The sequence below is a fragment of the Ochlerotatus camptorhynchus genome, unplaced genomic scaffold (assembly GCF_037179485.1).
Source record: "Ochlerotatus camptorhynchus isolate MF236.1 unplaced genomic scaffold, CSIRO-AGI_Acam_v1.1 ptg000309l, whole genome shotgun sequence".
Taxonomy (NCBI): domain Eukaryota; kingdom Metazoa; phylum Arthropoda; class Insecta; order Diptera; family Culicidae; genus Ochlerotatus; species Ochlerotatus camptorhynchus.
This window is the reverse complement of record NW_027040797.1, coordinates 517,272-531,602: the sequence shown is the minus strand read 5'-3', so window position 1 is coordinate 531,602 and position 14,331 is coordinate 517,272. Positions and strand designations below refer to the sequence as shown.

Here is a 14,331-nt window from a genome sequence, read left to right as displayed (position 1 = left end):
AATCTCCGCCCTTTGTTGTATGCGTCCTTCCTTGCCCTTGTCTTGCTACATTGCAGGGAATTTAGAAATTTTTCAGTTCCAAGACCACCACGTTATGCAAGTCTCGAAATGTAGATAGTTTATTGATATCTGAGAGTACGAAACTTTTGCATTGTTTCTACTTTTCTGAATTGCAGAGACATGCAAATATTTCAAAAACCAGCAGCAAAAATCATACATAGAAAATTATTGAAAAAAACATTTTAACTTGATTCATATTAAGATCGAATGACAATTTTTGAGGTTTTGGACTTAAAGAATTTTTATTTTGGGGATTTCAGAATGAAGTTCCACGATAAACATAGAGGAATATTGAGTAAATGCCGAAAAACCCTTGTGACCTAGGACTGGCAAAGTAACCCCATACTACTCATTCATCTTAGAAGTTTGGGGAAGTTGGTATATGATCTCCAAGAAGGGCTGGTGGATGCACTTCAACCGTGTCGAAAATATGGTGTAACATTATTTGCCAAAAAGGACAAAATTATCATTTATAGGTAAAGTGCATGAACTGACATTACGCTGCTTTTACTGAATTTAATTATTGTTGTGACCATAAAAATTACATGAGATTTTCGACATGGTTGAAGTGCATCCTCTTGGATGTTATATTAAAATTTATTTTTTGTTGTGTGTTTTGGAGCTTTGCATCGGATATTCGATCTTCTTTGAACGGTGGTTCTCTAACATATGTTTTGTATTTGGGAAGGCTATCTTTCAAACAAGATTTAATTTTTGTTTTTTTGTTTACAACTATTTCTATTTGCTCTGTTGCAAACTCATAAAATATCGATTTTTAAATTATACAAAGAACATTAACCCTCTCCTTTTCATAGTAGATAATATGATTTATAACTATTCGGACCGGCTTTTAATTGTCAATCCTGCATTATTTCTGCTCCTTTCTCCTGTGTTCTGAAGAATAGAATAATTAGCTATTAAATTATATTTTTTTGTATCTTGTTCGTGTATTTGGAAGGCTAAATCGCGTTAGCTTTAAGGAGCCGATAATTTATTGTTCATTGTTTTTAACAAAATTCACTCATTTATATGTCTAGTAGGAGTTTGCTCAAATACTCGCGGCTTACCCGAGGTTAGAGGGCTACATTGTCAAAGGATAGAATCAGGGTAAGAGCTTGGGGAGGGGTTTCGTTGTCTCATCAGAGCGTTGTCGCGAGTATGAAAGGTAGTCCGGTTCTAGATTCGTCCGGAGATCGAACGGCTATGGTGACCAGTGGAAGAACGAAGAGACTCATCGAGAGGGGAACAAGACAAGCAAAACTTAAAAAGAGGACAAAAGACAAAGGAATTAAATTCTTATACTATATATTTGCAGAAACACATAAATCGACTGCATATAGAAAAGATCGAAAAGGCTTCCACACACTTAGAATTGATTTCGGACTTCGGTTATTTTTACCGAACTTGCAACAGCTGAACTGTTCGGTAAAAATAAGGAATTTCAATTCATTAGTTTTAAGGCTCCAAAACAAGGAAAACTTCACCACAATGGCTAGACTCGATTATTCAAACAAGGCTGACAGTGGTTTGAATTTAAAATTTAGTGAAACAGCTTTTAAAATGATGGTCAAAGTTTTACCGAACGTTCAGCTGTTGAAAGTTCGGCAAAATTTCTAATTGTGCAATACGTCTCTGATAGGGATTTTGGGTTTTTTGGGTCTTCCTCGAGGGTGTTCAAAAGTCTCTCTCTGGTGGCGTGATTATCCGTAAATTTTCAAACTGCGTAATCGATGTCAGCGTTACCGTTTCCACACCGACAAATGTTTCTGTCCACGAGGTTCATTCTATGGAGATGCGCATCTTGCGAGTAGTGGTTGGACATAAGCCTACTCATAATGCCAATGAACTCACGACTTAAGCCCACACCTTTACACCACGTTCTCGAAGAAACATTAGGAATAATTGAATGTAACCACCGTCCAAGATTTCCAGTGTCCCAATCGGTTTGCCAACTTGATTAAAGAAAAAACTTTTTTATATTGATTCGATAAATTTACAATAACATATCATAAATAATATTTGTCTAGCACATTTTTGCATTTCAACAGTGCTAACCATTGAACTACGAAAACCGGTTTTAACCGGTTTGAACCGGGATTTACCGGTATCACATTTCCCTTCTGAATTACCGGTTTTATATAAACCACCCAATGCATGAGAATCTCAAATGTAAGATTTGGTTTGTAGATTCACGCGCAAGTTTATTCTCTTAAAAGACTTCAGAGATTTGAGATTTGAGAATGAATATCCAAACACTGGTCTGTTCTCATCCTTTGAAATTTTTATCACTTTTTTTAGTTATTATTGAAATTTTAAAGCCTAGCATGGTAGCCTGTCATTTTTATATTTTGTACATATTCAATCAAAACTAAAATGGCCGGGGAAGTTAACAAAATTTCCAAAACCGTAAAGGTTTTTGACCAGGACCTAATATTGTTATATTAAGGCTCTTCAATATCTGTATAAGCATAACGCGGCTGGTAAAAGTCCAGATTTGGTCAAGGATATACTCGGGGTTTTTTTTTCCTTTGGTTTGTTTTTTCCGTCGATCTTGTTTTCCGTGCTGAGCACCAATGCTACCGACGTGCCAGGAAGGCAGCTCCCACACCTGGACCCTACCTATCGACCCATCAACTCATGAACCGGGGACCAACGGCTTTACTTCCCATCCGAAGGAAGGCGTGATCAGAGATGTTATGCCTCAGAACATCCCGGCGGCGCCGACTGGGATTGAACCCAGGCCTGCTGGGGTGAGAGGTAATCACGCTTACCACTACACCACTGGCGCCGTTATATACTCGGGTTGAAGATTATCTATATTTCTCTGGATATAGCAAATCATTTTGCTTACCAAAACAATATACAAAACATTGCATTCATAAGCTTATAAGGCTCTTTTTTAATTACTACGAAAGTGATTCAAATGAACACTAAAATGAGAGAAAGCGTAAGTAGTTTAAGTATAATTAATGTTTGTATTGTCTCAATATACTGCAAAAACTACTTAAAAATCGTCGTAACCCTTATCAACAATCATCAATTTGAGCAACGGGAAATCCATTACAAAATTTAAAGCTGCCCTGGAGAAAAAAATGAGCCAACGTTGCAACAAAAAAAAAAAATTCACGCAAAAATGCAATGAAATGTACGATTGGCCGGTTCATCAGCGGTTAATCATAATGGGTGAAATTACCCCACACACACGGAGAGAGTGCAATCTCCTCCCAAGCTTCATTCCCTAAACATTTCACCGAACAGTAGTGCTTTTGGTAATGACGTCAACTATTTCGGTCTATTAGAGATTCGCCAATTAACCTTGACCCATCCTCATTAAGTGCGCATTGCAAATCAGTGAACATATGGTGTTAAAAGGTTTTTGACCCTTCTGTTTGCACTCCGAATTCAAGGTAATTAAATGGTTTTACAGTTATCAATAAAAATTCCTGAACCGAAGGGGAAGTGAATTTTGATTACAACGGAGCAACAGGTGTTATCGTGAACCTTTGGACTTGAATCAATGCGTGGTTTCAACGAGCTCTGAATGGTCCTGACCATTATTAACTATACCACTGCAACGAGTTATTAACTTATGCACCGATAATATGCCGTAGAAATCTTCGACTTTAAACGTCATCTATCAAGCTGACAAGGGGAAAAAGGAACGAAACAAATGATTTCCCGTCGTCCAACCGTGGCACCGGTTCTTCGACACGTTACGCAAGAAACGAGGGACGAGAGCACTGCAAAGCAGATCTGCTAACTGCACATCCAGTTTCAGTGCGATTCGGCATGTGTCGTTCTGGATCCGGCCGGGTAGCTAACGGGCCCCTGAGAATGGCGTGTTGATGTGTCCAGCGTCCAATCCGTAAATAGATTAAAATAATATTCTCCCATCACCACTTGATTCAGCAAGGTTTGTCACCCTATGGGAGAAGCGTTTGCCAGCTTGAAAAATCACATTTTAACAAGATGTCAATTAGTTCCGGTACTCATTTCATTCCATTTCTCTTTGCAGATTTCGTCAAGTGGCCCCAAGATCAACTTGTTTCTTTGTCTGTTTTGCTCCCGACTTGATGAGTGCGTATTCAAGCGAAGAGCGATAAGTGAATGAAAAAAGAAAACTTTGACAGACCGAAGAAAAAAGTGAAACTCTGTGACTGAAGTGATATATGCTAGACAAGGTGAATCCGTAAACCGTTGTATACTGTTGAAACAGTTTGGGAAGTAATCAACAACGCTACTGCAAACTTAAAACAGAACGGTGAAGCTAGTGTTTGGTTAAATCCGGATAATTTGATTGGAAAAAAAATCTGAGAAATTGGCGCCCGGAGCAAGTTCGTCAACTGCCGATGCGTTGAAATCTCTCGTGGAGTTCCCATATTTTAGCTCATCTGACGGCTCGTCTAGAACGAACATAGTGAACGGTTGCCTGTGAATATCGATAGAGTGTAGAATCGATCAAAGCGAGAAAAGCAAAACAACGGACAACTAATTAAGGTAATATTTCTCGTTGCTTTTTATTTACTGTTTTATTTCTTCTTGCAAGCGGCTCAGAACGTGGAGCCAATCCGTGTGGTTTTTATAGCTTTCGGCCATCGTCGTCATTTATCGACTTTTCAGGAACGAATCAAGTGCGTGAGAGTGAACGTCCGATGGTGCTATAAAGTTTGAACAAAAGTTCTAGTCCCGGTTTTTACTTTCATCTAATTGAGGTTCATTGTCCCGATCCGGGTGTAGAACAGGCTGGATTCGTTTGTTAGCTTCTAGCCGTGGAGGTGGCTTTTATCGTTTTCTATAACTCGTTTTGGGTAGGGAAAGTGGGGGTAAAATGGACAGGTGGGGTAAAACCCGGCAGGTACTCTTTTTTTTTCGGGAAAACGTTGAGTGTCACTGTTTGGATCATGCACCTTTTCTTGTTTCCTTGTATCATGACAATTGGAACATTTAGTGATTTTTAAAAACTATCAAGTAATGCAAAAATAAGCAAAGCATGTGATGGCATCGTCAAAATGCATTCTAATGTTATGTTTTCATAGGCGAGCTTAAGAATTTTACTCACTAAGTCGATAATAACTGCTACAACCACTAATCAATTTCAAAACAGAAGGTCTTCCGCATTAAATTTTCAACTAAATATTTTAAAAATTGGGTTAAAATTGGCGAACTTTCAACATTTAAAAAATTTGCTTTACGGTAATGTAGAATAGACAAGTATAAAACACTTCTTGCAAATGTTATAAAATGAAATGATATGATTAATTGCTGGATACCATATGAGGATCATTCGTACAAGTTGAAATTTGATGATATTTATGGGAGATGAATAATTTTCCTGAAAATTAAGCTAAATTAATCAAAAACTTTCATTTTTTAGCTGCACACTAAGATTATTTCACAGATTTCTGTGCTGAACGACCTGTACACATTTCTGTTATTTTTCACAGTATAACATGAAATTATTTTTGATGTTTAATTAAAAATGTTAAACACATATTTTATTTCTTTGTTAATATCTGTATTTGGTATATAAGAAGAAAAGTTTAACCAACAGTATGTCTAACGAGATACCATAATACACTTATTTTCCCCATAAATAACATCAATATCCTTATCCAATCAACACACATGTTCTATAACGATTTAAATAACCTTTGTATGACTGGTTTTGGTTGTAAAGTAACTCATTATAATTCTATGCATTTGTGTTACTTGGGTAGGATGTTCATTTTACCCCCATCACCCCTATCCTGTCGCCTCCGGGAAGGTGATTATCGATTTCCCATCAGTACACACCTGCAATGATATTTCGATATTTGATATCCGTTTCGGTAAATTTCTCTCATTATATTGGGTAAGCGAAACTTCTCATCCGAGAAAATTGCGGACAACCGAGCGTATGGCGATGCTGGTTTTTTTTTTAATTTAATTAAATTTGTTTGTCTGTGCTCTGAGCTCAACTGATTAGGCAATTTATTGTCTTTGGGTAGCCATTGGATGCTACCTTCGATCCAGTAAATTGAAGATCGAACGGGAAATGACGCACACTAGCAATTTAACAGCATTTGCCAATTTTAAATACACGAAAAGTGGCCAATGACACTCGTTTCCGGCAGTTATAGCACTTTGAAGGCAGCACGATTCATAAACTGTTTATGATTTGCAAAGTGGTGCGAATCATAAAATTACCACTGTGTATTGACTGCGGTTGGGTTGATCGATATCAAGTAAGCTTGGGATGGAATGTTGGTCGATGGATGATTCCCATTTAAATTATACGTTTTATAATAAGCATTGTATATTTTTAGACATGGCTTTACAGATATCAACGTCTGAAAACAGGAATTTGGTAGGGGTATTCCTATCATATAAGGTTTTGGCGGAAGGTTTTAGATATTTTTAAGCTTAAAGTGAAAATTTTGATTTGTTCGAGGAATTCCGTGAATAAATGTTTACAATACAATTAAAATTCAGAATTTTTATCTGTGTAGAACAAGATGCCAAGAAGTTTATATTCTATGTACATAGTGCATTCATCATTAGTTTCTTGAGATGCTCATACTTTTAGTGGTTTTATAGAAGTATCAATGTCAACAAATTTATTGTTGGTATAATTTAATGATGGAAAGCTATACAAACCTTCCTCATGCAAGCACAAGAGTAAAGACGTGGCCATCAAGCAACTCTGAAAGTAGCAGTTCCTAGTGGGACTACTGCGTAGAATTTCCTACTTTCATTAAACATTGTTCGTATAAAAATAGGCTTAACTACACAGTTCGAAAAAATAGTGTAAATTTCTGTTCAATATGATACACATAAATGGAGCATCAAATATCATATACGTTTACATTATATATCATGTAAAGTTCTGACACATTTCAAGCAATGTAGCAAATATTGTATGCAAGAGCCCATCTTTGTAAACAACATTGTTTGCAAGTTGCTCGGTTCCGTGAAATGAAATATAAGTCTTCGTTAATGAGTGTTTACATCACAATTGGCAAATCAAAGTTGGCACTCGTGGAGAATAGATGAACTATGAAAGTGATGATGGTTTCAAAATTTTACACGGAGAGGTATACGAGTTCAATCTTAAAATGCCTTTATTTTGCAAATTGAGCATTTTATTTAAATCTGGTTAGTACTACATTAGTAGAAAACTTAAGGACTACTCAGTAGATATATAAAATAGAAAAATTAATTTCTTTTCAGATTTTTAGGTGTATGCATAGATTTCAGCTTTTCTACAACTGTAGCAACAACCAGATTTAAATTCAATGCTCGATTTTCAAAATAAAAGCGTTTTAAGATTGCACTCGTATACCTCTCCGTGGAAAATTTTGAAACCATCATCACTCTCATAGTTCTTCTATTCTCCACGAGTGCCAACTTTGATTTGCCAAATAAAATTCGGAATTTTTATCTGTGTAATTTCATTGAAGGTAATTTCTGTAGTTTTCCCTAAAACATATTGATTCTGTTGTAATGTGAACAATGCGCTAACTTATGTTAACGTATATTTCTTCCAACGAGCAGAAATGATTCGAAACATTATTCGTGATTTTCTCAGATGCAACTTTTGAAACATGGGACTGATATGCGTAGAACGGCAATAAAGGGCTGAATGAAGAATATATTGAGATCTACACAGTTTGAAAAAGTAGTGTAAATGGCCTTTACACTTAAATGGTCATATATAATACAAGATTAATGTTTGTGCAAAGCGTCTAGTACATGTTCAATTACCCTATTCTTTGTAGTAATGTTTCTATCCACGCACAGGTGTCGTTAGTGGTATACACAAGTGTCTTTATACAGTATACTGTTTTGTATTGTATTATATGATGAACGACAATAAATTTTTTTTTTTTTTTTTTCCTTTGGTTTGTTTTTTCCGTCGATCTTGTTTTCCGTGCTGAGCACCAATGCTACCGACGTGCCAGGAAGGCAGCTCCCACACCTGGACCCTACCTATCGACCCATCAACTCATGAACCGGGGACCAACGGCTTTACTTCCCATCCGAAGGAAGGCGTGATCAGAGATGTTATGCCTCAGAACATCCCAGCGGCGCCGACTGGGATTGAACCCAGGCCTGCTGGGGTGAGAGGTAATCACGCTTACCACTACACCACCGGCGCCGTTTACAAAACGACAATAAATAAATGATATAGTTTGTATACCTCCGGCAGAACGGCCAGACAGTCGTTCGTATTTTATTTCTTTGATTGTAAAATAACACAACATAGGAAAAGGTCTTGCCCGTGCGCGATCAATAACAAGGGTTTTTCAGAATGTTTAAGACACGGAGCATTTATTGAGATAACAACTCTTGGCGGAGCATCATTTTTAGAAGACTCTTACTCATACACTGTACGATCCTATTATATTAATTGTGTAAAACCAGTATTTTCGAGTAAATTTGAATGTTTACCAAGATCTGACAATATCTGGGCATGAACATGTGATTTCTTTATGTCCTTTGCACCATTATGAGGCATTTTAAGATTTGTAGTGGCAAAACTTTTCAAAAATGCCATTAAGATTGTGAATGTTTGCTCCTAGCTTGGACCAAAAGTTTGTTTTGAACACACTTTCAAATAAATTTTCTAGCTACCAATAAACTGAAAATTCATCACATCCTCGTAAGAAGAAGCTGTAAACTTTGAATTAGGGATCATTTGTATGGCATTAGTGTGAATGAGGAATTATAAAGATCCTTTACTTTTCACATTCTTGAAACTGAATGCAAAAATAGCAGCGGAAAGCTTAAATAATATATTTTGGATAAATTCATCATTCTATAAAACTTGAGAAGTTATGTTTTGTTATGTTATTAGTATGATTGTCATTGTTAGTACTTGTAGTTAATGATTCATCAGCATCTTGCATTCTTGCATTTCCTCTTTAACACTTTGGGTCATTCGTGACTTGTCCAGAGATGAGATTAGAACTCGTGACATTGGCGTGAGAGGTATGGATCTTAACCACTATGCCAGGGCCACCCCCTTCTTACATTATTGTTTGTTCTATTTCTGATGACAGTTCATCAAAACCAACAGTTAGGAAATTGCTATTTTAAGAAGCTGCTGGAGCGAGAATTGAACGTCCGCTTCGTGGCACGCACAGAAACAAGAGGTGACTCCGTTAATTACAAGACAAAAAAATAAAGAATTAGTTATCAAATATTAATATTTTAAGGAGGTTTATCTTTGTTTTAAATATGAGCAGTTCTTAAGAGATTTGTTGTTCTTCATTAGTTGTATGTACCGTTATTGATACTTTCCATGAAATTTCGATTAGTACATGCATGTGATATTTCCCCCCTATATTGCAAGCAATAAATATTGCAGATTTTCCAGTGTTTTATTCATTAGAAGTTCATTTGATACTTATTAGCGGATTAAATGCCAAGTGGTTATTGGTCAAATGATCAATTTGAGCAAATAATATTCGGCCGACCGGCATTAGATTAAATGACACGGAACCATGCATGGAGACCGGAAACAGATGTACGACGCTTTTCTGGCATCCATCTCCACTTGTCGTCCCTGTTTGTTTTGAATCCTGAAGTTGCCATCTTGAATTCCTAAATAGAGACGACCGTTGATTTTCAGCCTCAATACCTGTTTAATAAGGTATAATACATCTTGTGGGACTTAATTTTTAACTTTTCGTCTCCGTTCCACAAATAACCTAAGTACTGGCTTTTTTACCCTTCTTACAGAGAGGCTCAGATAATGACTGTTTTATACAAATCGACTCACCTTGACGAGATCGGAAAATGTCTGTTTGTGTATGTATGGAAAATGTCTGTATGTGTGTAACGATCTTTCTTATCATCTATCGAACTAAATTGACCGTTACAACCGTCAAATGGAAAATTTTATGGTCCCATAAAACACTATTTAATATTTTTGGAATCGTTATACTGATTCCGTAGATATGTCCGGATCAAGTTCTGATAAGCATGGGTCATGAGCAGGGCTGGAAAGTGCCTCAGTGCGTTTGCAAAGCAATTTTGTGCCTGCATCACATAAAACTCGACAAAGATTGTGTGATTCTCCCATTTGCTTCACACACTATTTTCCAACTTATATATGAGAAAGCGATCCACACAATGAGCGGTGCACAACAAGAAGCTAACGCCTTTGAGTTATTTACTGTCTTTGTTTATTACGATAGCATGTATGAAGGAGTGCACAATGTTGTCATTTTGCTGAGTTTCCCATTTACAATCCTAAACTTTGTGACGCTCTGTGCGTTAGAGCCTTCGGGGTATGTGTCGTTCTTCTCTTCTCCGCTGTTTTACACTTACGCAGGGTGAAAGACTAGCACACTTTGTGTTTGCTTGAATCTAACTTAGTGGATTTCAGAAAATCAGCGTTGAGAGACCTAATCATGAGAGTAAAACCCAGCTGAAACGTGTCGAACTCATAATAATTCAAAACCGAGTTCCATGAAATCCAAACCGTGAGCCGTGGACCTCATTTTCCGCATCTGGCTATGTTCCGGTTACCCCCAAGGAAGTGGCCAGATTATGACCCGTACCAAAACCCAACATGCGGTACATCATATTACATCAGAATATGAAATCAAGATCCTGGATGAAATTGGACATATCGAATGTTCAGGACTACATTGCTCACATCCAGACCCTTAAAGTATCCCCAAAAGAGTGACCCGTTTCAAACTATAGCCAAAAACCTATCATGCGGTACATTAATTTACATGAGAGCTCTTAAACAAGCTAAGAATCCAGGAAGACCACATTGGTCAACACCTGGACATGTTTTGTATATCACCTGGGAAGTGGCTCACCATTAGATTTAGTAAGAAGAACCTCGCCATAGGTAGACAAATTCAGGTTTTGCCTTTATCGTACACCTACCTTGACGAAATCGTTAAATGTCGAGTGATGAACTAGTTTCAGGTTAAACATCACTTTAACCTTTCAGTTCTCGAGTCAACTTTTGTGAGCACTCGCGCTGTTATTTTCACCTTGAGGGCACTTAATAAAAACTGAAATTCTCCAACATATTCTTCAAGTATTGGATTATTAGACATAGCTATTAAATTTAATGAATTATGTTTAGTTTCATGTTAAGCGATCTTCAAAGTTAGTAGATTTTTATTATACTTTTCGGGATGTAATTTCGAACCACGGAGCGAGTACTGAAAGTTTAATAAAGTAATAAAAAAAGTTAAATGGTTGTCCATGTGTGTGTAGACTGGATTGTGTTTATTACTCATTCACATTCGTCGATGGCTAAACCGGTTTGAGTGCAACCGGCAACCATATTGTTTGTATTTAACTCCTATAGAACCCTTTTGAATTTCATGTCGATCCGACATTTGGTTCGGTATTTTGAACCGCTTTAGGAAGTTTTTATACAATTTTTCGAAAAAAAAAATATGGTTTTGTTACAATACATCGTACATCGTACGGGTTAGGCAAAGAAGTGTGCGTTTGACTTTGTACTGTCGCATTAATGGCCCTTCGCTCATTTTCAACTTCTATTCAATTTTCACACTGCCGTACTGTAACGGAACTATCTACCTACCCTCTTCTAAGACCATTATCTACCTAATAAATTATCACTCTAAAGCTTCATGTTAGATAGCATTTTCAACCAACTCTACAATAAATGGTCATTTCATCAGGTCAAAGAACTGAATGTATTCGAAAAAAAAAAAAGTTGTGTAACACAATTTGACAAACAAATAAGCAGCTAATATTTCAAATATTGAAGACACCTTTTATTTGTGTTTGGATCACCAACAAAACATATTTTGTCCCACCTTTTCTACTTCAAGCAGCTTGTAGAAACATATGTTGGACCAGGTTTGGAACATATTTTGGAACATCTGAATGTGCTGGTTGGCGGACATGGTGAAAATAAATTTTCTCTAAACAATAACGAGCATCAGCGGCGCCGTTGGTGTAGTGGTAAGCGTGATCACCTCTCACCCCAGCAGGCCTGGGTTCAATCCCAGTCGGCGCCACCGCGATGTTCTGAGGCATAACAGCTCTTATCACGCCTTCCTTTTAAAGTGAAGTAAAGCCGTTGGTCCCCGGTTCATGAGTTGATGGGTCGATAGGTAGGGTCTAGGTGTGGGAGCTGCCTCTCTGGCGTCGGTAGCATTGCTGCTCAACACAGAAAACAAGATCGACGGAAAACAAACTAAATAAAAAAAAATGACGAGCATATTTTGACGCAACAACCACATTCGCATGTCCAAAATGTAAACATTTTATAATCAACAACTTTTGGAAGTTGAGTTCAATTCATTGTGAACCGATTCAGCACGAGTGTAAAAATGCGTGAGTAAATTTTCACTTTACTTGCACTAAATAAAACATTATTCTGAAAACAAAAATGGAAGACGCTAAGTAGTGTAATAATTTTCTTGTGACTTTTACAATATTCTTAAATTTTACAAATTTTATGTTATAAAACGTGCAAAATATGATAGTGGGCTAAAATACATCCATTACCCTACTTAGTCACTTTTATCGGCGATGGCTGAACCGATTTGAATGTCACCGGTTCTATTTTGTATGTTTATCCTATAAAGCCCTATTGAATTGCATCCCGATTAACATTTGGTTCCGAAGATATGGTCAGAAATAATAATAGTAGTAATACTCACTCACCGATTTTAGTGCAGCAGGTTTTATTTTGTTTGTATCTGACTAATTAAAATTAAACTTGCAGTACTGCTCCTAAAAAATTAAAATTACAGTACTGCTCCCATTATGCAACAGATATAATTGAACCCTCATATACCAAGTCTTCAAGCTCTATGTTAACCTTATATTTCATAGAGGATGATTAGCGGGTTTGTTGGCTACTTGAGATGGGAGCCAATTGATTCTAAGCATAATAATTATAGAGGTGTCTTTGAGGAGAAAAATTACTTCTCTCTGTCATTCAGAAGATAAGTTCTAATTTATACACGAGGTGAGGAATAATTATGGATCAGATGTATACAACAGTAACCTGGTTTTAGGGCTCATGTTCGATGCACAAAATGAGTTCTGTTTTGGATCAATAGGCATGGAAATTGAAGCTTTAAAATTTAAGATTTTCATAGGCAGTGGCGCTGTTGGATTATGAATTAAAGTATGCAACTTTTATTAAGATGAGATGAGTCTACAATAATTGCAGTATTTGAGTTCGATGCTTGTATGAAAACAAAACCGATTTTCTCAAAACAAGAAACACATAACCTGAAAAAGAAACATCAGTCTAAACCATTGATTTGACAGTCAACAGTCACTCAATCAAAATAGGATATAAACATCAAGTACTTCACGTGCCGCTTTCCCCTTGTTATGAATCCATCCACCTACGTGGTCGATCCATCTTCTCTATTATTCCTAATAATATTCATACATAATTTATTATGCACATCGATATCATTAAACGGCGCTATTTGTATTGAATGCAACGACAAACTCCATTCTCCATTCATGGTAGTTCCACGCTTTGGAAGTTACCGAGTTGTTCGTACACGCAGTACCTTCTGCCTTTTTTTGCTGCATGGCAGCTAGGCACTGTCGGAACTGATCGAACTTGGTGGTGAGTTGCAGCAACTGCGTTTTATCCTCGATTCGATGCTTTTCGTGGGGAAATATAAAAAAACCAAGCCGCATGAATCAACAAACGAACTCCACTTCGAAACGTGTGTGGTACAATTTTGTGAAGACTGCACTCGACGAGCTAATTTTTAGTTTATTTGTTTTCCCATTTACGAAGAAGAGCTATCTTTCGCCACTCTTTTATGGATCAAATCGATAACCGCGTGCGGTTTCTGCAGTGCTTTCTTCCCAGCTTAAGTCAAAGCCGAGTTTCGCTTATTTCGAGTTTGCGGGTATCATCTTACTTGGATAATACCTCTGCGCTTCTGAGACCACCAGGCAGGGTTGAATGCCGGCCCCACCGGCATGATAGAGTGGCGGCCGGCTACGTATTAGCCAAGTGTAATTTGGTGTGGTGCTTTCGTCACTGGCTTTCTTGTTTCCACGTTTGCTGGATGGACCGATTTTAATGATCGGGTGTTTTCTTTTAAACTGAGATTTTTCGACAGGCTATATGGGAAAGGCGTGCGACCCGGACTACAAATTGATGCTGCGGGCAAGATACTATGGATTTATAGGAGCAATGCCTTGCGAAACACATACGATGTCTTCCGATCAATACGTCTAGAAGGGTATTGAGGGGTTATTGGACTGATAGCTTTAATTTTATCGCAAAATATGTTGCTTACT

The 14,331-nt window shown here is 37.2% G+C and overlaps 1 long non-coding RNA gene across 1 annotated transcript in view; it reads left to right on the top strand.

Annotated features, from left to right (window-relative positions):
• LOC135707396 (uncharacterized) overlaps nt 1–14,331 on the top strand; it is a 181,260-nt gene that overhangs the window by 10,122 nt on the left and 156,807 nt on the right. Inside the window, exon 2 of the long non-coding RNA XR_010518228.1 lies at nt 4,076–4,557. This is a non-coding gene — a long non-coding RNA (uncharacterized LOC135707396). The remainder of the gene's footprint in view (nt 1–4,075; nt 4,558–14,331) is intronic.